This window comes from Haematobia irritans, chromosome 3 (assembly GCF_050003625.1).
Source record: "Haematobia irritans isolate KBUSLIRL chromosome 3, ASM5000362v1, whole genome shotgun sequence".
Classification (NCBI taxonomy): Eukaryota; Metazoa; Arthropoda; class Insecta; order Diptera; family Muscidae; genus Haematobia; species Haematobia irritans.
In genome coordinates this window covers 163,845,457-163,869,402 of record NC_134399.1, presented here as the reverse complement: position 1 = coordinate 163,869,402, position 23,946 = coordinate 163,845,457, and the positions used below count along the sequence as shown (strand labels likewise).

At 32.8% G+C, this 23,946-nt stretch overlaps 1 protein-coding gene across 9 annotated transcripts in view; it reads left to right on the top strand.

Moving 5' to 3' along the window:
* Positions 1-23,946, top strand: part of AnxB11 (Annexin B11) — a 106,563-nt gene that overhangs the window by 41,160 nt on the left and 41,457 nt on the right. The window contains exon 1 of one of the 9 annotated variants that reach the window (XM_075298158.1): positions 22,190-22,268. The exons of 7 other annotated variants lie outside the window; for them this stretch is intronic. The gene's annotated coding sequence lies outside the window, so the exon portion shown is untranslated. Of the gene's footprint in view, positions 1-22,189; positions 22,269-23,946 lie in introns of those variants that run through there. One more of the 9 variants, XM_075298163.1, reaches the window with a different exon arrangement.

Here is a 23,946-nt window from a genome sequence, read left to right as displayed (position 1 = left end):
GGACATAAAATGTTTGTAAACATTAGATGCAAACATATATTAATTTGGAAATAGCTTATAAACATATATGTGTTTAGAAAGGGAGACCTAGAGAGTATGCTGCAAGTAAAATAATGGAAGTAACCAATTGGCGCCTTAAAAATATATCCACACAAAGAAAATTTCTTTAACATTTTTTACTACCAGTGTATGTCCTAAGGTGAAACATAATATGTTTGAACTATACAAACAATATTTTGTTTGGATCAATCCTGAAAATATATATGCTTGAAGCAAAATATGTTTGGAGTATATGTTACAGAAACATTTTTGTATTCCTTTTATCGGGAGGCCTAACTAAATTAAATTAAAAAAATATTCACCCTTTCTTTAATTAAAATTTAGGTTTACGACTTTTGCGACATATGTATTATACCGTCGTAAACGTATGTCGAAAAATTCACAGTTTTCGACAGGCCAACCCTGACCTCTTTACAAATCTCAAGCGTTTATATTGACAAAAAAAAAATGGAGAATTCGGTCATTTGCTGAAAGTTATATTTTTTATTATGTTGACATAAAATATTATTTAACATAAAATTAACGGTTGTAGCCAGTGTTGTCAGTATTTTTCTGGCCCTTCTCCCTAAATTAGAAAGCTTTCCTGTTCAAAATTTAAATTAAAGTTCTTCTTCGAATACATTTTTGACAAGTCTTTGTAAAAAAACAAGCAAAGAGGCCTTCCTGTAGAAAATCAGTAAAATTTAAAAATTAAAAAAAATAAATTTTAGGTTCCGCAATTTAGATAACATTAAAGGCAATTTTTTTAAATAAAGAAATTTTAATCAAAAGAAAGTTTATAATTTTCGGTTTAAAAAAATTCTTCTTAAAATTTAGGACACGAATCTTTGAAATTTGCGTCTTTCTGTTATAGTCGCATGTCTTTGAAGTAAGGCAATTTTCGTTAAATAAAAGAAAATCATTTTTGATTGAAGGAAATAATCTTTAAATTAACTGAGATATTGAATCATTGGATTAAAGATAAAAACTTCAAATATAGGCTTTGATCTATATTAAGGATTTTGCATTTTTATACCCTCCACCATAGGATGGGGGTATATTAACTTTGTCATTCCGTTTGTAACACATCGAAATATTGCTCTAAGACCCCATAAAGTATATATATTCTGGGTCGTGGTGAAATTCTGACTCGATCTGAGCATGTCCGTCCGTCTGTTGAAATCACGCTAACTTCCGAACGAAACAAGCTATCGACTTGAAACTTGGCACAAGTAGTTGTTATCGATGTAGGTCGGATGGTATTGCAAATGGACGATATCGGTCCACTTTTACGTATAGCCCCATATAAACGGACCCCCAAATTTGGCTTGCGATCGCTCTAAGAGAAGCAAATTTCATCCGATCCGGCCGAAATTTGGTACATGGTGTTAGTATATGGTCTCTAACAACCATGCAAAAATTGGTCCATATCGGTCCATAATTACATATAGCCCCCATATAAACCGATCCCCCGATTTGGTTTGCGGAGCCTGTAAGAGAACCAAATTTCATCCGATCCGGCAGAAATTTGGTACATGGTGTTAGTATATGGTCTCTAACAACCATGCAAAAATTGGTCCACATCGGTCCATAATTATATATAGCCCCCATATAAACCGATTTGGTTTGCGGAGCCTCTAAGAAACGAAAATTTCATCTGATCCGGCTGAAATTTGGTACAAGGTGTTTATATATGTTCTCTAATGACCATGCAAAAATTGGTCCATATCTGTCCATAATTATATATAGCCCTCATATAAATCGATTCCCAGATTTGTCCTCCGGAGCCTCTTGGAGGAGCAAAATTCATCCGGTCCGGTTGAAATTTTGAACATGGTGTTAGAATGTCGTCTCTAACAAACACGCAAGAATTGGTCCATATCGGTCCATAATTATATATAATCCCCATATAAACCGTTCCCCAGATTTGATCTCCGGAGCCTCTTTGAGGAGCAAAATTCATCCGATCCGGTTGAAATTTGCAACGTGGTGTTAGTATAAGGCCGCTAATATCCATGCCAAAATTGGTCCATACCGGTCTATAGTTATATATAGCCGATCCCCAATCACACAAAAATTGGTCTATATCGGTTCATATTCATGGTTGCCACTCGAGCCAAAAATAATCTACCAAAATTTTATTTTTATGGAAAACATTGTCAAAATGTTATTTCTATAGAAAATTTTGTCAAAATTTTATTTCTATAAAAAATTTTGTAAAAATTTTATTTCAATAGAAAATTTTGTAAAAATTTTATTTCTATAGAAAATTTTGTCAAAATTTAATTTCTATAGAAATTTTGGCAAAATTTTATTTCTATAGAAATTTTTTTCCAAATTTTATTTCTATAGAAAATTTTTTCCAAATTTTACTTCTATAGAAAATGTTGTCAAAATTTTATTTCTATAGAAACTTTAAACTATAGAAACTTTATACGTATTTAATCGGCCTTTTTTAGTTTAATATATACTACGTATGGACTACCTTGTAATTTAGAAGACGATGTTAGGAAGTTTTAAGATACCTTGCCGAAGTTTTAAGATACCTTGCCATCGGCAAGTGTTACCGCAACCCAATTAATTCGATTGTGGATGACAGTCTTTCGTACAAGTTTCTACGCAATCCATGCTGGAGGGTACATAAGCTTCGGCCTGGCCGAACTTACGGCCGTATATACTTGTTTTTTTTTTAATTTAGAAAATATTTTGTTCTTTTTATTTGTACATTAAAAACTTTGTTAATATAATACAAAAAGAAAAAGAAAATTTGATAGATCAAGTCTGTATCGCAATTTTAATTTTATAGGGCATACACACAAAAAAAGTTTACGTGGATTCAAAGATTTTGACCTTCCTTTAAGGATTTTGGTATTGATTTTGGTATTGAGCCAAATATGTGGCTTCTTTTCCCTTTTCGCGGTTTATTAAAAAAGGTACTCACGTACAAGCAAATGCCAGTTTAAAAATTCAAATTATAACGGATACCTCGAAGTAAAAAATGTTTTCTTATTTCCAAAAAAAAAACTTTAAACCGAAGACGCTAAATCCTCAAAATAAGTCTTAGTATATATTTGAAGCGTTTTTATCTTAAATCTAAAGTTTCAATATTTCAGTTAATTTAAGGACAATTTCTTCGAATCAAAAATGTGTTTCTTTAGTTTAAACATATGCGACTTTAACGGAGGGACGCAAATTTACAAAATTTAATGAAAAAAATTTTTGAAGCAAAGATTTTAAACTTTATTTTAATTAAAATTTCATTATTTTAAAGAAATTTGTCCTTAATATTTTTTAAATATCCCATCCTAAAACTTAGATTTCGTAATCTTTAATATCATGTAAATATTTTTTCTGTGTAGATTTAAAAACAAATAACTCCTTGGATCGGAATCAATACTAATATACTTAAGAGAAGGTCAAAATTTTTGGATATATATTTACTGAATTTTATTTTCTCAACTTTTCTACATTATAAACCGAATTTTCACTTTTATATATATTTTTAATGCGTTCGATTTAAAATCTTTATTAATTGGTATACATATTATGTGTGTACTTGTATCAATACAGGAGTTTTTCCCAAAAATTGGAAAGACATTTTTATCTATTTTTATTCCTACATCAATAGCATTTACTTGTGCCAAGTTTAAGGTCGATAGTTCCTTTCGTTCCGAGGCTAGCCTGATTTCAAGAGATGGATGGACTTCGCAAGATCGACTCAGAATTTCACCGCGTTTTTATGGGGTGTGAAATCAATATTTCGATGCGTTAGAAAGGGAAAAGCAACGCTAGTATACATCCCATCCTATGATTGAGGGTATAAAAATTACCATAAAATTATAAGCGAATTAAAAAAAAATAAATATGACATTTTTTGGTATAACCACTGTCAACGATTTTAGAAATCCATTTTGGTGATGGCCAATAAGGGACCATACTTTATTATTTTCTCATATCTTATACGAACATCTTTGCCATCTTTTGATAAACTAATAACATTACAACTCAACAAATTTATTGATCTTGAAAAATAGTCTGATCTACAAACAAAAACTGAAAAAAAATCTGTACATGATCGTTATTATTAGGAAAATAAAATAGAAAATAAATAAATAATGCAAACAAGTGGCTGCTTTTTATTAAATTTTGTGTTGATATAATTATTAGATATGCACATGTTTGCCTCGCGGGTAGTCTAGTATTTACCGATCTGACATTTGAACATCATTCTACAAATTTTGGCAATTATCCAAGCAACATGTGTTGGTGCTTAGATGTTGGATTTCGAAATGTTGGCAAATAAATTGCATGTATGTTATTCTCAATAGTTTATACAATCATTTCACATCGTTGCAGTAGATAAATAGGAGATGAAATGGAAAAAATAGAACACGAATCATTGAGATTTAATTTCCAAGAATTACTGCATTACTTAAAGTTAATAGAAATAAATGTGTATTAATCATTTAGCGATGCTTTAGGGATAGTGAAAAAGGCTTTTATTTATATACATGTTCGTGTTTTCTATGCATCAATACATATTGAAACAACGAAAAAGTTAAATTTTTATTTTTTTAAATTTTATTGTCGGCTTTTTTATTCGGGTTAGATATGTTCGAATTTGCCTTTGGGAGGAATTATTTTCCGGAAAAATCTGTAGTTAAACCAAACATAAATTTAATGTATTTTTATTACAAACAAATATATTTGTTTGTAGTTAAATATTTACATCACAAAATATCTCAAAAAATTTATGAAGTAAGCGTGGGTATAAAGTTAAATGGCCATATACACGCAGAGAAGGAATATGATCACCTCAACCATGTTTCAAGAGCAAAATGTTATTTTTGGATGGTGACCATGTAACATGGTTATGGCAAAAATGTTCTTTTCTCGCCAAAAATAATATGCTTGCCGAAATCAGACACATAACCTCCGAGAAAATAACATGGTTGCGACAAACATGTTACATGGTCACCATTCAAAAATAACATTTTGCTCTTGAAACATGGTTGAGGTGATCATATTCCTTCTCTGGGTGTACATAAGTTCAATATTTAGTTCATATTGAACTTATGTAAGTATTAATTTCGAGTTTAGCCGCTAAAATCGTTATTTTTCCACGCTTATTTTTTTTTTCTAATAATCCATTAAAATGAATATAAACTTTGTGAAAAGTTGCTTTGGGATTTCCCCCCATCAAGTTTTAATAAAATGTGCATCAAAGAGGGACCATTTTGTACTGTTTTTACAGATTTAATTTCGGTTTTAGCAGCTAAACTCGAACTTAATACCCACCTTAAAGCAGAAAATTTTCTTACGATTCCAAAAAATAGTAAGAATGAATTATAGTACGTTTATAATTGGCATGAGACTCCGACTCCACAGATCTGGTCTGTGGAGTCGGAGTCTGAAGATTTGTGAAGTGTTTAAATTATTTTTAAACACTTCACATTTTTGTAACTAAACAAGTTTTTACGCAAATTAGTTTCTATTGCATTGTTCATTCGATCAATGTAAGGTATGATTGTAATTGAAAAGCAACTTCCAATTTAGGAGATCATTTTATGCACGCAGAGAAGAAACATGATTGTCACAATCATATTCGAAGAGCAAACTAATATGATAGGAGCTATTTTTGCGGCGACCATGTAACATTTTAACCTGCAACCATGTTGGATCAGTGAACATGGTTCGAAGAAAAATATAATTGTCCTCATCTAAAATGTTATTATATTGATAAAAAGAATTTTGTTTGAATGAAAATACAATGGTCACGATTTAAAATGTTATGGTATTCATTCAAAATGTTTTTCTTCTAGTTAAAAGAACATGGTCACAACCTAAAATGTTTTGATCTTTATGAAAAAACTTTTTTCATCGTCGAAAAAAGGACGCCACTTGAGAAAAGAAAACACAAAATTAACTTTATGTATTTGTTTTTATTTATTTATAAACTAATTCATTGTTTGTTTGTATTTATAATGTCAAACATCACATATTTTTACACACACTATTTTATTTCAATTTCAACAATAAGTAATCATTCCATATTTACATCGTGTGCCCATCAAATGTACAAACGCAGACATCATGTAACTGCAAATAAAAATAAATGATCCATATAGCAAAATGCAGAACAAACAAGTATATACGGCCGTAAGTTCGGCCAGGCCGAAGCTTATGTACCCTCCATCATGGATTGCGTAGAAACTTCTTCTAAACACTGCCATCCACAATCGAATTACTTAAGTTGCGGTAACGCTTGCCGATGGCAAGGTATCTTAAAACCTCCTAATACCATCTTCTAAATTGTACGTAAGTCCATACGTGGTATATATTAAATCAAAAAAGATCGATCGATCGATTCAGTTTGATAAAGTAGACATAATTTTCTACAGAAATAACATTTTAACAAAATTTTCTATAGAAATAAAATTTTCACAAAATTTTCTATAGAAATAAAAATTTTGACAAAATATTCTATAGAAAGAAAATTTTGACAAAAATTTCTACAGAAATAAAATTTTAACAAAATTTTCTATAGAAATAAACTTTTGAAAAAATTTTCTATCGAAATAAAATCTTGGTAGATTATTTGTGGCTCGAGTGGCAACCATGATTATGAACCGAATAAAATTTTAACAAAATTTTCTCTAGAAATAAAATTTTGACAAAATTTTCTATAGAAATACAATTTTGACAAAATTTTCTATAGAAATAAAATTTTGACAAAATTTTCTATAGAAATAAAATTTTGGTAGATTATTTTTGGCTCTAGTGGCAACCATGATTATGAACCGATATGGACCAATTTTTGTGTGATTGGACCAATTTTGGTATGGTTGTTAGCGACCATATACTAACACCACGTTCCTAATTTGAACCGGATCGGATGAATTTTGCTCCTCCAAGAGGCTCCGGAGGTCAAATCTGGAGAACGTTTTATATGGGGGCTATATATAATTATGGACCGATATGGACCAATTCTGGCATGGTTGTTAAAGATCATATACTAACACCATGTTCCAAATTACAACCGGCTTGGATGAAATTAGCTTCTCTTGGAGACTTCGCAAGCCAAATCTGGGGATCTGTTTATATGGGCGCTATATATAATTATGAACCGATGTGGACCAATTTTTGCATGGTTGTTAGAGACTATATACCAACATCATGTACAAAATTTCAGCCGGATCGGATGAAATTTTCTTCTCTTTGAGGCTCCGCAAGCCAAATCTGGGGATCGGTTTATATGGGGGCTATATATAATTATGGACCGATGTGGACCAATTTTTGCATGGTTGTTAGAGACCATATACCAACACCATGTACCAAATTTCAGCCGGATCGGATGAAATTTGCTTCTCTTTTAGGCTCCGCTAGCCAAATCTGGGGATCGGTTTATATGGGGGCTATATATAATTATGGACCGATGTGGACCAATTTTTGCATGGTTGTTAGAGACTATATACCAACACCATGTACCAAATTTCAGCCGGATCGGATGAAATTTGCTTCTGTTTTAGGCTCCGCAAGCCAAATCTGGGGATCAGTTTATATGGGGGCTATATATAATTATGGACCGATGTGGACCAATTTTTGCATGGTTGTTAGAGACCATATACCAACACCATGTACCAAATTTCAGCCGGATCGGATGAAATATGCTAATGTTAGAGGCTCCACAAGCCAAATCTGAGGGTCCCTTTATATGGGGGCTATACGTAAAAGAGGATCGATATGGCCCATTTTCAATACCATCCGACCTACATCGATAACAACTACTTGTGCCAAGTTTCAAGTCGATAGCTTGTTTCCTTCGGAAGTTAGCGTGATTTCAACAGACGGACGGACGGACATGCTTAGATCGACTCAGAATTTCACCACGACCCAGAATATATCTACTTTATGGGGTCTTAGAGCAATATTTCGATGTGTTACAAACGGAATGACAAAGTTAATATACCCCCATCCTATGATGGAGGGTATAAAAACAGGTATATTTTTCAACTACACTTTCCTTTTTTGTGTTCACATAAAACCACGTGCCACTTATGAATAAATAAATTAACACAAAACACAGTAAATCCGTATTCTCCGTCCATTCCAAGAAACAATCAACACACGACTGACGCGCAAAATGAAAATTGTGTACCTGCTCAATGTTTTTATAAAATTCTTTTCGCTGAAAAAAAGTTAAAAATTAAATGGTCACGAAAAAATGTAAATGGTCTTTATGGTCATGCAATGGTTCTAGACATATCTATACTTACCTATAAAAATACTTTTTCCCCTGTAAAAAAGTACAAAAAAATTGAATGGTCAGGTACATGATTTTCCCGACCATTTAATAGTCTCAAATTCTATCATTTAAATGATAGAACATGTTTGCGGTATTTGATAACCATTCAAATGCTTATTGCCACCATACATTTTTCTCCGCTCGAAAACTATTTTTACAAAGACAAAATACATGGTTTTCGCGGCAATTACATGCTCTAGATAAGCATTAAATGTATGCGACAACCATGTCCAAACATGGTTTTTCTGTGCGTGTGTTTCCTAGAATGTTACGCTAGCAGATGGGCTGAATCGATCCATTTTAATGTCCACCACCACAACAATTTATTTGAAATATTTCGAACAATCGATTTTATTTTTTTAATTTTATTTCAAGACCATATACCTATGTACATATGTCGAATATTGGCAGAATTTTTTTTTTTCAAAAATTTGTTTCTATAGAAAATTTTACAAAACTTTATTTCTATAGAAAATTTTCCAAAATTCTTTTTACTATATAATTTTTTTTTTTCAAAATTTTGTCTCTATAGACAATTTTGTCTAAATTTTATTTCTATAGAAAATTTTGTCAAAATTTTATTTCTATAAAAAATTTTGTCAAAATTTTATTTCTATAAAAAATTTTGTCAAAATTTTATTTATGTAGAAAATTTTGCCAAAATTTTATTTCTATAGATATTCTGGTCAAAATTTTATTTCTGTAGAAAATTTTGTCAACATTTTATTTCTATAGATATTTTGGTCAAAATTTTATTTCTGTAGAAAATTTTGTCAAAATTTTTTTCTATAGAAAATTTTGCCAAAACTTTATTTCTGTAGAAAATGTTGTCAAAATTTTTTTCTATAGAAAATTTTGTCAAAATTTTGTTTCTATAGATATTCTGGTCAAAATTTTATTTCTGTAGAAAATTTTGTCAAAATTTTATTTCTATAAAAAATTTTGTTAAAATTTTATTTCTATAGAAAATTTTGTCAAAATTTTATTTCTATAGATATTTTGGTCAAAATTTTATTTCTGTAGAAAATTTTGTCAACATTTTATTTCTATAGATATTCTGGTCAAAATTTTATTTCTGTAGAAAATTTTTCAAAATTTTATTTCTATAGATATTCTGGTCAAAATTTTATTTCTATAGAAAGTTTTGTCAAAATTTTTTTCTGTAGATATTTTGGTCAAAATTTTATTTCTGTAGAAAATTTTGTTAAAATTTTATTTCTATAGAAAATTTTGTCTAAATTTTATTTCTGTAGAAAATGTTGTCAAAATTTTATTTGTATAGAAAATTTTGTCAAAATTTTATTTCTATATATATTTTGGTCAATGTTTTATTTCTGTAGAAAATGTCGTCAAAATTTTATTTCTATAGAAAATTTTGTCAAAATTTTATTTCTATAGAAAATTTTGTCAAAATTGTAGTTCTATAGAAAATTTTATCGAAATTTTTTTTCTATAGAAAATTTTTCGAAAATTTTATTTCTATAGAAAAAAATATAAATATTTCACATATATTTTAAATACATAGATTTTGTTGAAGTATATAAAAAATTGACTAAATCGGTTCAGATTCAAATTCATGCATATAGGAATATAAACCTTTACATACATATTTCGAAACAAATTCAAAAGATTTGAGATGGTATCAATAATTTTGGTCCACAATGTGTTGAAGGGTATAATACAATGAGCTCCGCCCGACTTTGAACTTTCTTTACTTTTCTATAAATATATATACTGACGACTGTTGGTATCTGCTCACATTGTGATGGGTATTTATATCATTATTTTATTTATTAAACATAGGACCGACATTGCCTTAAATTTGAAATATAGAGTTCAATTGGCATAAAAAATGAAATTAAGATCTTTTTTGAACACATAAATAAATACGATAATTTATATCGATCCATTTATGGTACCCCCACTATAGCATTACAAATTAGTGGTATTAAAATGAGATTTAGTTAAATTACCCGGAGTCGACTCCGAAGTCGGAATCGGGGCGAAAGAAAAATGCTGGAATCGGAGTCGAGCAAAATTGGATCGACTCCACAGCCCTGTTCAATACAATACAATAATAAATCCTCCACCATTTTTGATTTATGCTATCCTCCCTATGTCACCATGTACCAATTTCATCACATCACATTTTTATTATTCCCTGTCACGATATGCCCAGCTAATGCCTTTGTGCAGTGACTTTGATGGACAGGGTAATTGCTACGAATGTTTTTTACATGTCTCATGCGAATAACACCAACAAATCACAGGCCTATTTTTATATGAAATTCCACAAATGAAAGAATAGAAGAAAGAAGAGCACAAAGTAAACAGGTTGCTTGGCAAAATTGCCAAAATTTTTTGTTTGTTTTCGAAACGTGCAAAAATATTTTTTTGTTTTATTTATGACTAAAAGGCAATGCACCTTAAACTGTAATAAGGGGGGGTTGGATGTTCATAAAAGTGTGTGACAAGAAATAAAAGAGGGATTGCAACCACACAAACAATGATATTTATATTCCTTATCGTACGAATAAGCAGTCATGTAATGACTAATTGGCAATACATGTCACCGTATTTACCAATAAAAGTGAAATTACCTCAAGTTCTATTGAGAAGAACGACTGATAAAATTTGTGTTTTAATTGTTGAGTGACCATTACGGCCAATGTTTCCGTTGTGCGACTGTAGTCGCATTTTGCAACCTTTCTGACGTCATGCGATTTTGAGCGACTTTTTTTAAAATATGCAAAATGTGCGACTTTAGTCGCACGTATGGGAAGTGCTTCAATTTGAAGCAATTTTTATACCCTGCGCCACACTGTGGAGCAGGGTATTATAAGTTAGTGCATATGTTTGTAACACCCAGAAGGAGACGAGATAGACACATTGTGTCTTAGGCAATAATGCTCAGGGTGGGTCCCTGAGTCGATATAACCATGTCCGTCTGTCCGTCCCTCCGTCCGTCCGTCTGTCTGTGCACACATTTTTGTGATCAAAGTCTAGGTCGCAGTTTAAGTCCAATCGCCTTCAAATTTGGCACATGTTCCTAATTTGGGTCAGAATAGAACCCTATTGATTTTGGAAGAAATCGGTTCAGATTTAGATATAGCTCCCATATATATCTTTCGCCCGATATGCACTAATATGGACCCAGCAGCCAGAGTTTTATAACGATTTGCTTGAAATTTTGTACAACTTAGTCGTATAATAAAGTGTGCAAAATTTGATTGAAATCGGTTCAGATTTAGATATAGCTCCCATATATATCTTTCGCCCGATATGGACTTATATGGCCCCAGAAGCCAGATTTTTGGCCGAATTTGGTTGAAATTTTGCACTTGAAGTACAATTAGTAGTATAGTCAAGTGTGCAAAATTTGATTGAAATCGGTTCAGATTTCGATATAGCTCCCATATATATCTTTCGCCCGATATGGACTAATATGGTCCTACAAGCCAGAGTGTTGGCCCAATTTGGTTGAAATTTTGCACAGGGAGTAGATTTAGCATTGTAGCTATGCGCGCCAAATTTGGTTGAAATCGATTCAGATTTAGATATAGCTCCCATATATATCTTTCGCCGGATATGCCCTTATATGGACCCAGAAGCCAGAGTTTTATCCCGATTAGCTTGAAATTTTGCACAAGGAATACAATTGGTAGTATAGTCATGTGTGCCAAATTTGATTGAAATCGGTTCAGATTTAGATATAGCTTCCATATATATTTTTCGCCCGATATGTACTTATATGGCCCCAGAAGCCAGAGTTTTGGCCCAATTTGGTTGAAATTTTGCACTAGGAATACAATTTTTAATATAGTCATGTGTGCCACATTTGATTGAAATCGGTTCAGATTTAGATATAGCTCCCATATATATGTTTTTCTGATTTCGACAAAAATTGTCAAAATACCAATATTTTCCTTGTTAAATCGCCACTGCTTAGTCGAAAAGTTGTAAAATGACTCTAATTTTCCTAAACTTCTAATACATATATATCGAGCGATAAATTATAAATAAACTTTTGCGTAGTTTTCTTAAAATTGCTTCAGATTTAAATGTTTCCCATATTTATACCCTGCGCCACACTGTGGAACAGGATATTATAAGTTAGTGCATATGTTTGCAACACCCAGAAGGAGACGAGATAGACACATGGTGTCTTTGGCAATAATGCTCAGGGTGGGTCCCTGAGTCGATATAACCATGTCCGTCTGTCCGTCCGTCCGTCTGTCTGTGAACACATTTTTGTGATCAAAGTCTAGGTCGCAATTTAAGTCCAATCGCCTTCAAATTTGGCACATGTTCCTAATTTTGGCCCAATTTGGTTGAAATTTTGTACAGGGAGTAGATTTAGCATTGTAGCTATGCGTGCCAAATTTGGTTGAAATCGATTCAGATTTAGATATAGCTCCCATATATATCTTTCGCCCGATTTACACTCATATGACCACAGAGGCCAATTTTTTGCTCCGATTTAGTTCAAATTTTGCACAGGGAGTAGAATTAGCAATGTAGTTATGCATGCCAAATTTCGTTGAAATCGGTTCAGATTTAGATAAAGCTCCCATATATATGTTTTTCTGATTTCGACAAAAATACTCAAAATACCAACATTTTCCTTGTAAACGTCTAATACATATATAAAGAGCGATAAATCATTGCCTTAAAATTGCTTCAGATTTAAATGTGTCCCATATTTATATATGGGAGTCTATAGATTTTGTAGAAGTCTATCAAATTCTGTCCAGATCGAGTGATATTTAAAAGTATGTATTTATATATAGCCCACAACACATTTGACGGATGTGATATGGTATCGAAAATGTAGATCTACAAAGTGGTGCAGGGTATAATATAGTCGGTCCCGCCCGACTTTAGACTTTCCTTACTTGTTTTTTACTAACATTGTGTTCCACCCTAGTGCATTAGCCGACTTAAATTTTGAGACTATAGATTTTGTAGAAGTCTATCAAATTCTGTCCAGATCGAGTGATGTTTAAATGTATGTATTTGGGACAAACCTTTATATATGGCACCCAACACTTTTGAGGGATGTGATATGGTATCGAAAATTTAAATCTACAAAGTGGTGCAGGGTATAATATAGTCGGCCCCGCCCGACTTTAGACTTTCCTTACTTGTTATTATTCAACATAGTTCCCTTCAAGAGCGATACAATGATTATAACGATCTTCCAATTTTTTGATACCATTGTGGTAGTACTCCTTCGGTTTTGCCTCAAAATAGGCCTCAGTTTCGGCTATCACCTCTTCATTGCAGCCAAAATTTTTCCCTGCGAGCATCCTTTTGAAGTCTGAGAACAAGAAAAAGTCGCTGGGGGCCAGATCTGGAGAATACGGTGGGTGCAGAAGCAATTCGAAGCCCAATTCATGAATTTTTGCCATCGTTCTCAATGACTTGTGGCGCGGAGCGTTGTCTTGGAAAAACACTTTTTTCTTCATCATATGGGGCCGTTGTGCCGCGATTTCGACCTTCAAACGCTCCAATAACGCCATATAATAGTCACTGTTGATAGTTTTTCCCTTCTCAAGATAAGTGATAAAAATTATTCCATGCACATCCCAAAAAACAGAGGCCATTACTTTGCCAGCGGACTTTTGAGTCTTTCCACGCTTCGGAGACGGTTCACCGGTCGCTGTCTACTCAGCCGACTGTCGATTGGACTCAGGAGTGTAGTGATGGAGCCATGTTTCATCCATTGTCACATATCGAAGGAAAAACTCGGGTGTATTACGAGTTAACAGCTGCAAACACCGCTCAGAGCCATAAACACGTTGTTGTTTTTGGTCAAATGTGAGTTCGCGCGGTACCCATTTTGCCCAGAGCTTCCGCATATCCAAGTATTGATGAACGATATGACCAACACATACCTTTGATATCTTTAAGGCCTCTGCTATCTCGATAAACTTCATTTTAGGTTATACAAAATCATTTTATGGATTTTTTTTGATGTTTTCGTCGGTAACCACCTCTTTCGTGCGTCCACTGCGTTCACCGTCCTCCGTGCTCATTGCACCACGCTTGAATTTTGCATACCAATCAATTATTGTTGATTGGTATGCTGGGGCAGAGTCCGGAAACTCATTATCAAGCCAAGTTCTTGCTTCCACCGTATTTTTTCCCTTCAGAAAACAGTATTTTATCAAAACACGAAATTCCATTTTTCCATTTTTTCACAATAACAAAAGTTGCTTCACAAAAGACGCTCTATCTCACAAACTAATTGGCTTACATACGTCAAATTTTGACACGAATCAGTTGAAGGTTGGTACTATATAAAAATAATATGCATTTAGTACTAGCGACGCCAGATTTTGAACCTAGAAGTTCTCTTTTTGAATCCTTGTTTTCATTTCTTAACTATATCACTCAATTATTGCCACAATGGCCCTATTAATCTCATATGTGTGCAGGTCTTATTTAAATTTGTAATCAAGTAATAAGTGAGGTATTACTTAAATTTGCACTATATCAACTATGTCGGCTCTAATTTACCGCTTTACATATGCACCGGTCTCCCAGAGTAATAACCTTGGACAATGGTGGGTTTGAATTTACATAATGCCTTTTAATTATAACCCTATTTTTAGATTCTTAACTTTATCTAAGTAAAAAATAATTTTCTTTGTATTTTTATTCCCTTTTAATTTGCTTTATTTTATTTCGCTGCATAATCACACAGAATAAATCTTCTTTCTTGCATAACTAAGGCCATTCCATGGTTGTTCGTAATTTGCCTTTCTTTTTATTGTTTAGTATAAAAAGTTTTGTTATTGTAGTTCGTAGTTCTTTACTGAACTGGACCTGAGATATGGTCGGAAGTTTTGATAATAATTTTCTTTATCCTTCTACACTGATGTATTGTAATATAAAAGGTCATTATATAAGTTGTCTATATACATCCTTGGTGGGCTTTTGTATTGACTTTTGTGAGCGAAATGTCAATGGGCAGGGGAATACCATTTCCAATCAAAATATGGAATAATATGGGATCACAAGAAATGACAATGAGCTTTGAGTTCGATGGAGAGGACTTTTTGATACTCTAGGTATCAAGGGGGCCACCATGGTACAATGGTTAGATTGCTTGCCTTCCATACAAGGGATCATTGGTTCAATCCCAGTGTCCGCAGATTGTGGATTATACACTTTCAGTAAATTCTGACTGACTTTAATAGGCTGTCTCTATATCTAACCGAAAATAAACTAATGTTACTTACGTAACCAGCAAAAAATTTGGAAGTTCTTCCAAAGGCTCAACTTTAAAAGCACTTTCAAAAGATGTCCTCCCAAAGATATTCTTTACTTTAACTACAAAGGAAGTTCTTTCAATACAAATTTTTATAACTCGATTTTTTTTCTTATTTTCAATGGGCAATTTTAAATTTTTTGTTTCAACAAGTAAGGAAAGTTTAAAGTCGGGCGGGGCCGACTATATTATACCCTGCACCACTTTGTAGATCTAAATTTTCGATACCATATCACATCCGTCAAATGTGTTTGTCCCAAATACATACATTTAAATATCACTCGATCTGGACATAATTTGATAGACTTTTACAAAATCTATAGACTTAAAATTTGAGTCGGCTAATGCACTAGGGTGGAACACAATGTTAGTAAAAAACAAGTAAGGAAAGTCTAAAGTCGGGCGGGGCCGACTATATTATACCCTGCACCACTTTGTAGATCTAAATTTTCGATACCATATCACATCCGTCAAATGTGTTGGGGGCTATATATAAAGGTTTGTCCCAAATACATACTTTTAAATATCACTCGATTTGGACAGAATTTGATAGACTTCTACAAAATCTATAGACTCAACATTTAAGATGGCTAATGCACTAGGGTGGAACACAATTTTAGTAAAAACAAGTATATACGGCCGCAAGTTCGGCCAGGCCGAATCTTATGTACCCACCACAATGGATTGCGTAGAAACTTCTACGAAAGACTTGGGTTGTGGTATCTTAAAACTTCTTAACATCGTTTTCTAAATTGTGAGTTAGTCCACACGTGGTATATATTAGACAAAAATGTATGTAAGTCTACAAATAATTACGAATCGATATGGACTTTTTGTACGTAGAGAGCCAGAATTGAAATATGGGGGTTGCTTATATGGGGGCTATATACAATTATGAACTTGACATGGACCAATTTTTGTGTGATTGGGGATCGATTTATCTGAGGGCCGTATATAACTATAGACCGATATGGACCTAGTTAAGCATGGTTGTTAACGACCATATACTAGCACAATGTACCAAATTTCAACTCACTCGGATGAAATTTGCTCCTCCAAGAGGTTCCAAAACCAAATCTCGGGATCGGTTTATATGGAGCTATGTACGATTATGGACTGATATGGACCACTTTTGGCATGGTTGTTAAATATCATATACTACCACCACGTACCAAATTTCAAGCAGATCGGATGAATTTTGCTTCTCCAAAAGGCACCGGAGGTCAAATCTGGGGATCGGTTTATATGGGTGCTATATATAATTATGGACTGATAGGAACCAATTCCTGCATGGTTGTTGGATACCATATACTAACATCACGTACCAAATTCCAACCGAATGGGAAGAATTTTGGTCTTCCAAGGGGCTCTGGAGGTCAAATCTGGGGATCGGTTTATATGGGGCCTATATATAACTATGGACCGATATCGGCCAATTTTTGCATGGGAGTTTGAGGCCATATATTAACACCACGTACCAAATTTCAACTGAATCAGATGAATTTTGGTCTTCCAAGAGGTTCCGGAGGTCAAATCTGGTGATCGGTTTATATGGGGGCTATATATAATTATGAACCGATGTGGACCAATTTTTGCATGGTTGTTAGAGACCATATACTAACATCACGTACCAAATTTCAGCCGGATCGGATGAAATTTGCTTCTCTTAGAGGCCTCGCAAGCCAAATCTGGGGATCGGTTTATATGGGGGCTATATATAATTATGGACCGATGTGTTCCAATTTTTGCATGGTTGTTAGAGACCATATACTGACACAATGAACCAAATTTCAGCAGGATCGGATGAAATTTGCTTCTCTTAGGGGCCTCGCAAGCCAAATCGGGGGATTGGTTTATATGAGGGCTATATATAATTATGGACCGATGTGGACCAATTTTTGCATGGTTGTTAGAGACCATATACTAACACCATGTACCAAATTTCAGCCGGATCGGATGAAATTTGCTTCTCTTAGAGGCCTCGCAAGCCAAATTTTGGGGTCCGTTTATATGGGCGCTATACGTAAAAGTGGACCGATATGGCCCACTTGCAAGACCATCATACCTACATCAATAACAACTACTTGTGCCAAGTTTCAAGTCGATAGGTTGTTTCGTTCGGAAGTTAGCGTGATTTCAACAGACGGACGGACGGACGGACGGACATGCTCAGATCGACTCAGAATTTCACCACGACCCACACAGAAAAAAATATCACCAAAATATTTCCAATTAAAAAGTTAATTGAAGTTGAAAGTGTTTTCAATTAATAAATTAATTGATACAATTAACTTTTTAATCATGATAGAAACATTAAGTTAATTAAGCCAGTGATTGAAAATTTTAAAATTTTTAATTAAAAAATTAATTGATACAATTAACTTTTTTATCAAATTCGGAAGACTTATTCAGTTAAAAAAAGTGCTGATTTTTTTTTAATTTTTAATTAAAAATGTATTTCAAACAATGATTTGTTAATCCAAATAAAAACTCTAAGTCAATTCAGAAAGTAATTAAAAATAGCTACCTTTTTTAATTAATAAATTAATTGAGTTTTGCAATCAACATCAATTAAATTTTTAATTGAATCAATTAAAAAATTAATTGAAATTTGCTGAAAAAATCAATTTATTCTTTAATCAAGAATTTTTTCTATGCCCAATTAAAACTGTGATTGATACTATCATTTTCGTGATTGAAGACATTTCAATTAAAAAATTAATTGGATCAATTAATTTGGTGATTGAATCAGAAAAATTTTTTTTGTGTGCAGAATATATATACTTTATGGGGTCTTAGAGCAATATTTCGATGTGTTACAAACGGAATGACAAAGTTAATATACCCCCCATCCTATGGTGGTGGGTATAAAAATACGGGAAACATTTAAATCTGAAGCAATTTTAAGGAAACTTCGCAAAAGTTTATATATGATTTATCGCTCGATATATATGTATTAGAAGTTTAGGAAAATTAGAGTCATTTTTACAACTTTTCCACTAAGCAGTGCCGATTTTACAAGGAAAATGTTGGTCGAAATCAGAAAAACATATATATGGGAGCTAAATCTAAATCTGAACCGATGTCAACCAAATTTGGCACGCATGGCTACAATGCTAATTCTACTCCCTGTGCAAAATTTCAACTAAATCGGAGTTAAAAATTGGCCTCTGTGGTCATATTTGTGTAAATCGGGCGAAAGCTATATATGGAAGATATATCCAAATCTGAACCAATTTCAACCAAATTTGGCACGCATAGTTACAATGCTAATTCTACTCCCTATGCCAAAATTTCAACTAAATCGAAGCAAAAAATTGGCCTCTGTGGGCAAATGAGTGTAAATCGGGCGAAAGCTATATATGGGAGCTATATCTAAATCTGAACCGGTTTGGCTGATATTATGCAAGTTTTTCGAGACCCATAAAATATTCGGATGTACGGAATTTGAGGAAGATCGGTTGATACACACGCCAATTATGACCAGATCGGTGAAAAATATATATGGCAGCTATATCTAAATCTGAACCAAAATCAATAGGGATCGTCTTTGAGCCGAAACAGGACCCTATACCAAATTTTAGGACAATCGGACTAAAACTGCGAACTGTACTTTGTACACAAAAATACATCAACAGACAGACAGACAGACGGACATAGCTAAACCGACTCAGAATTTAATTCTAAGCCGATCCGTATACTTAAAGGTTGGCCTATGATTACTCCTTCTTGGCGTTACATACAAATGCACAAACTTATTATACCCTGTACCACAGTAGTGGTGAAGGGTATAAAAATAACAAACTCGTATTTGGTTATAGGAAAGATTTTTGTATGCGACAAAACAATTGCGCATAATATATTAATTATATTAAATTTTCTACTGGTATTTTGTAGCGAAAATCTTATTTTTTAAATCTTCTTCGCATCTGCGTGAAATGGACTCAATTAAATTCGATATTCTATCAACGGATATTCTATCAATATCCCTTAGTTATTCTAATCTCACCAGCGACTTTTTTTAATAAATATTTTTCTAAAAAAATTACATCGTTTTTATTTTGTTTTTTTTTTTTTTTTTTTTTTTTTGCATATCTTATAATATAAATGAATTGTTTTCCCTTAAAAATCTACAAAAAATTATCGTAACTGGTAAAACCTTCTCAAAAGAACTTCCATGGAAGTGAAAAAGTTAAACGGTGCAGGTTCAAATCATGCGGGGATGATTTTTTATTGTTTTTTTTTTATATTACTTTTTACTTTTTTTATTGATTTTCTATTCTTTTTTTGGGAAATTTAATTGTCCAAAACTTGAATTTGTACTTAAAACGGCCTAATTCCGTACTTTTCAAGACTTGTTCAAAAGGACTGCATCGGAAGTGAAAAAAAAATCGATGAGGGATTCCGGGATGCGCTTTAAATGTTTGCGGAACAACTTCCAATTTTTTGCAGGGCTCATTTAGAGATACCCTGTTTCAAGTCAAACCACTTAACTATATGGGCAACACGACTTCATTGAAAAGTTTTTCGACTTTTGGACAATAAAACAAACATATCAGAGGAATGCCCCTTTTATACTAAGCAAAATTCGCCAACGACAATATTTTTTCAGTGTAGTAAGTTATATTATAGAAAATGCAACATCGTAAATATGTTTTTTCGCATACTGTACATACTTTATGAGATCTGAGATCCACATTTCGATGTGTATGATAATACACATAATAATAATGAAAAAATCATTTATATTACAATGAATAATACTGGCATTAATGACACTTTTCTTGACATTTGTTCTGAAATTAAAAAAGAGTACACGACATTTCTGGAGGTATGTATGTAGAAAATATCTGGTCTAGGGTCTTCAATGCCTTTCTTTTAATAATAAAAACTATGTTTATTTTTCTATACATTCCCTCTATCTATTCGCTTTATCCATAAAAGAAACACACATTTTACTATCACTGATAACACCCGGTGTTTGCATAGTGAGAGTGCTGGCGAAGAATTAAGATTTGACATCTGTAAACAGAGCAAAAATTATGACTAATATTTTTCACTCTACACCCTCAAAAAAAATCGCCTCTCTAACATATGTTCCAAACATATTTTGCAGGAAGCACATATATTATTGGATACTGCCGAAACATTAATATGTTTGTTTTATGTGAACATATAATATGTTTGGAAGCATTTTGAGCCCAAAAATATTATATGCTTGGAAGAATTTTCCCCAAAGAAGATTGTGCTCATTCCCTAACATAATTTTCACTTCCACGAAATTTTTTAGTTCTTGGCACCTTTTTCTGTAATACAAATAATGTTGAAGAAATTATTCAATTTTATATCTTTTTTAAATTTTACCTTTCGCCTGGACGGAGAATCGAACCGAGGACCATACAGTTTGTAAGCCAACACACTACCACTGAGCTACGTAGCTGTTATAGTCACCAGTAGACAATTATCGTTATATGTTACATTTATATAGCATAGTTTGCAGCGCCCACGAGCCCATGCAAACATAACATTATTTAACAGAAACATACATGTGTTGGCAACGTGGAGCAGTGGTTAGCATGTGTGCCGTACATGCAAAGGGTCGTGGGTTCAATCCCTGCTCCGACCAAACACCAATTTTTTTTAATTTACACAGTTATATTTATACAATATTAAATTTTTATAATGAAACTTCGAAATGTGGGTTATTAAAGATTTACAGTCAGAAACAGTGCTTGATATAAACGAAATGGACTGAGCTTTTGGCTAGGATGTTATTTTTTTATTGCAAAAATAACAATAACAAATTTTGGAAGGAATTCAAAAACTCTAACAAAGGAAGAACGTGGGGTCGAGTATAAACATACATAAATAATTTTATAATATACACAAATTAAATAATAATTAGGCTTAAATTAAATAATAGTGAGACTTAAGCATATACAATTTTTGGCCTTATCATAAAGCAGTTTCCGAAACAACATATAAACTGTTTCACAGAAATTGCTCTCTTTTGATTCTCTCGCTGTGTTAATTTTATATCTTTCGTCGACCCTCCCGGTTTTTATCTCTATTTCTTTCTCTATACTCTCTCTCTCTCTGTCGCTCTCTGAATAAAATATCACAACATATATATGTTTACTCGAAATTTGTAAATTTATATATGTTTGCATTCACACATATAATTTTTATGAAACATGCATGCCCCAAACATAATATATTCTAACATATTAACATATGTGTTCCAAACATTTAGTGTTAGTTTGAGAACATTACATGTTTGCACTTAAATATATTGTGTTTAAAAATTTTGCCCGAAACACATTTTGTTTATATCGAAACATATGAAAAACATATTTTTCTAACAGTGTAGTCATCCAGAATGTTAATTGTAGACGCCTATTAAAATACTGGGAATCTACAGATGTATGTGAGCAATTATTATATTACAAATAGACACGTATACGTATGTATGTAGAGAGATGTACTGATTGCTACCCTGTTATAATTTATTCACACTTGAATATTCTTGTGAAATCGTTTCAGTCCGACAATCCAAACACGTCATCGTTTTACTCTGATGCACATGAGAAGCAATAACCGACAAACATAAAAATAGTTGTGTCACCCTGTATGGATAACTACACGACCGTGAGTGGGTGGTTAAACGCATATTGTTTACATTGCTTATGCCATTCATAAATGCATGTGGATTCTGATTTGAAAGCATATTGGGATACATTCTACTTTATCATTTGGCATGCAATGGTATTCATTTATTGTTTGTTTGTTTGTAAAATTGTTGTTTAATTGTTTTATGGAATATTTAATGCAGTTTTTATGTGTATATATTGTAAACTATAGCCGGTCATTCAGTCTAGTTCCATAAAAAAATCATGGCCATCTGTTTTTTGTTTTTTCTTTTTTACTGTAAGTGAATCTATTTTTAGCGTAAGGGTTTACCAAATACGTAAATCTTTTTTTTAGGAACAATGAACAATACAAACAAACCACAATGAATAATAATTGCCAAGTTGTCTGCCATCAAGAATATTTAAAGATGACTCATTGGTTTTGGATGTGGAGCAGACGTACGTGTATACTGTATCTCATATCTCAACAAAAAAAAATAATAATAAATTTTAACTAGTATGTATTTGATAAAAAGAAACAACTTAATCGAAATCGAATCGAATTTATCAAATTAAAAATGAATACATTACATACACTGATAGAAAAAGTTTCGTTATATTAACGAAATATTTCATTAAAAGTGAGCCAATGAAACAAATTCGTTAATGCAATGAAATTGTTCGTTATTATAACGAATTTTCTGTTCATCAACGTAACTTGCTTAAAATATTTTCCTTGTAAAATTGCCACTGCTTATTCGAAAAGTTTTAAAAATTACTCTAACCCCCATTTTCATAAAGCTCCGTTAGTGTTCCGTTAACTAACAAACTTTTAAACCGTATTATGGAGGAAGCTGTTATCTTGCATATATATTCCATATGCCAGTAAGGAACTTAACTGACGAAAAATTTTCAGTTAAAGTTAACTGGAGAGAAGATATTTTCAATTTACTTTCTGTTAACTGGCAGTTAAAGCCTAACGAACGGAGCTACATGAAAATGGCCGTAAATCATAAAAAAACTTTTGCGAAGTTTCCTTAAAATTGCTTCAGATTTAAATGTTTCCCATATTTTTTTACTAAAATTGTGTTCCACCCTAGTGCATTAGCCAACTTAAATTTTGAGTCTATAGATTTTGTAAAAGTCTATCAAATTCTGTCCAGATCGAGTGATATTTAAATGTATGTATTTGGGACAAACCTTTATATATAGCCCCCAACACATTTGACGGATGTGATATGGTATCGAAAATTTAGATCTACAAAGTGGTGCAGAGAATAATATAGTCGGCCCTGCCCCACTTTAGACTTTCCTTACTTGTTATACCCACCACCATAGGATGGGGGGTATATTAACTTTGTCCTTCCGTTTGTAACACATCGATATATTGCTCTAAGACCCCATAAAGTATATATATTCTGGGTCGTTGTGAAATTCTGAGTCGATCTGAGCATGTCCGTCCGTCCGTCTGTTGAAATCACGCTAACTTCTGAACGAAACAAGCTATCGACTTAAAACTTGGCACAAGTAGTTGTTATTGATGTAGGTCGGATGGTGTTGCAAATGGGCCATATCGGTCCACTTTTACGTATAGCCCCCATATAAACGGACCCCCAAATTTGGCTTGTGAGGCCTCTAAGAAAAGCAATTTTCATCCGGTCCGGCTGAAATTTGGTACGTGGTGTTAGTATAGGGTC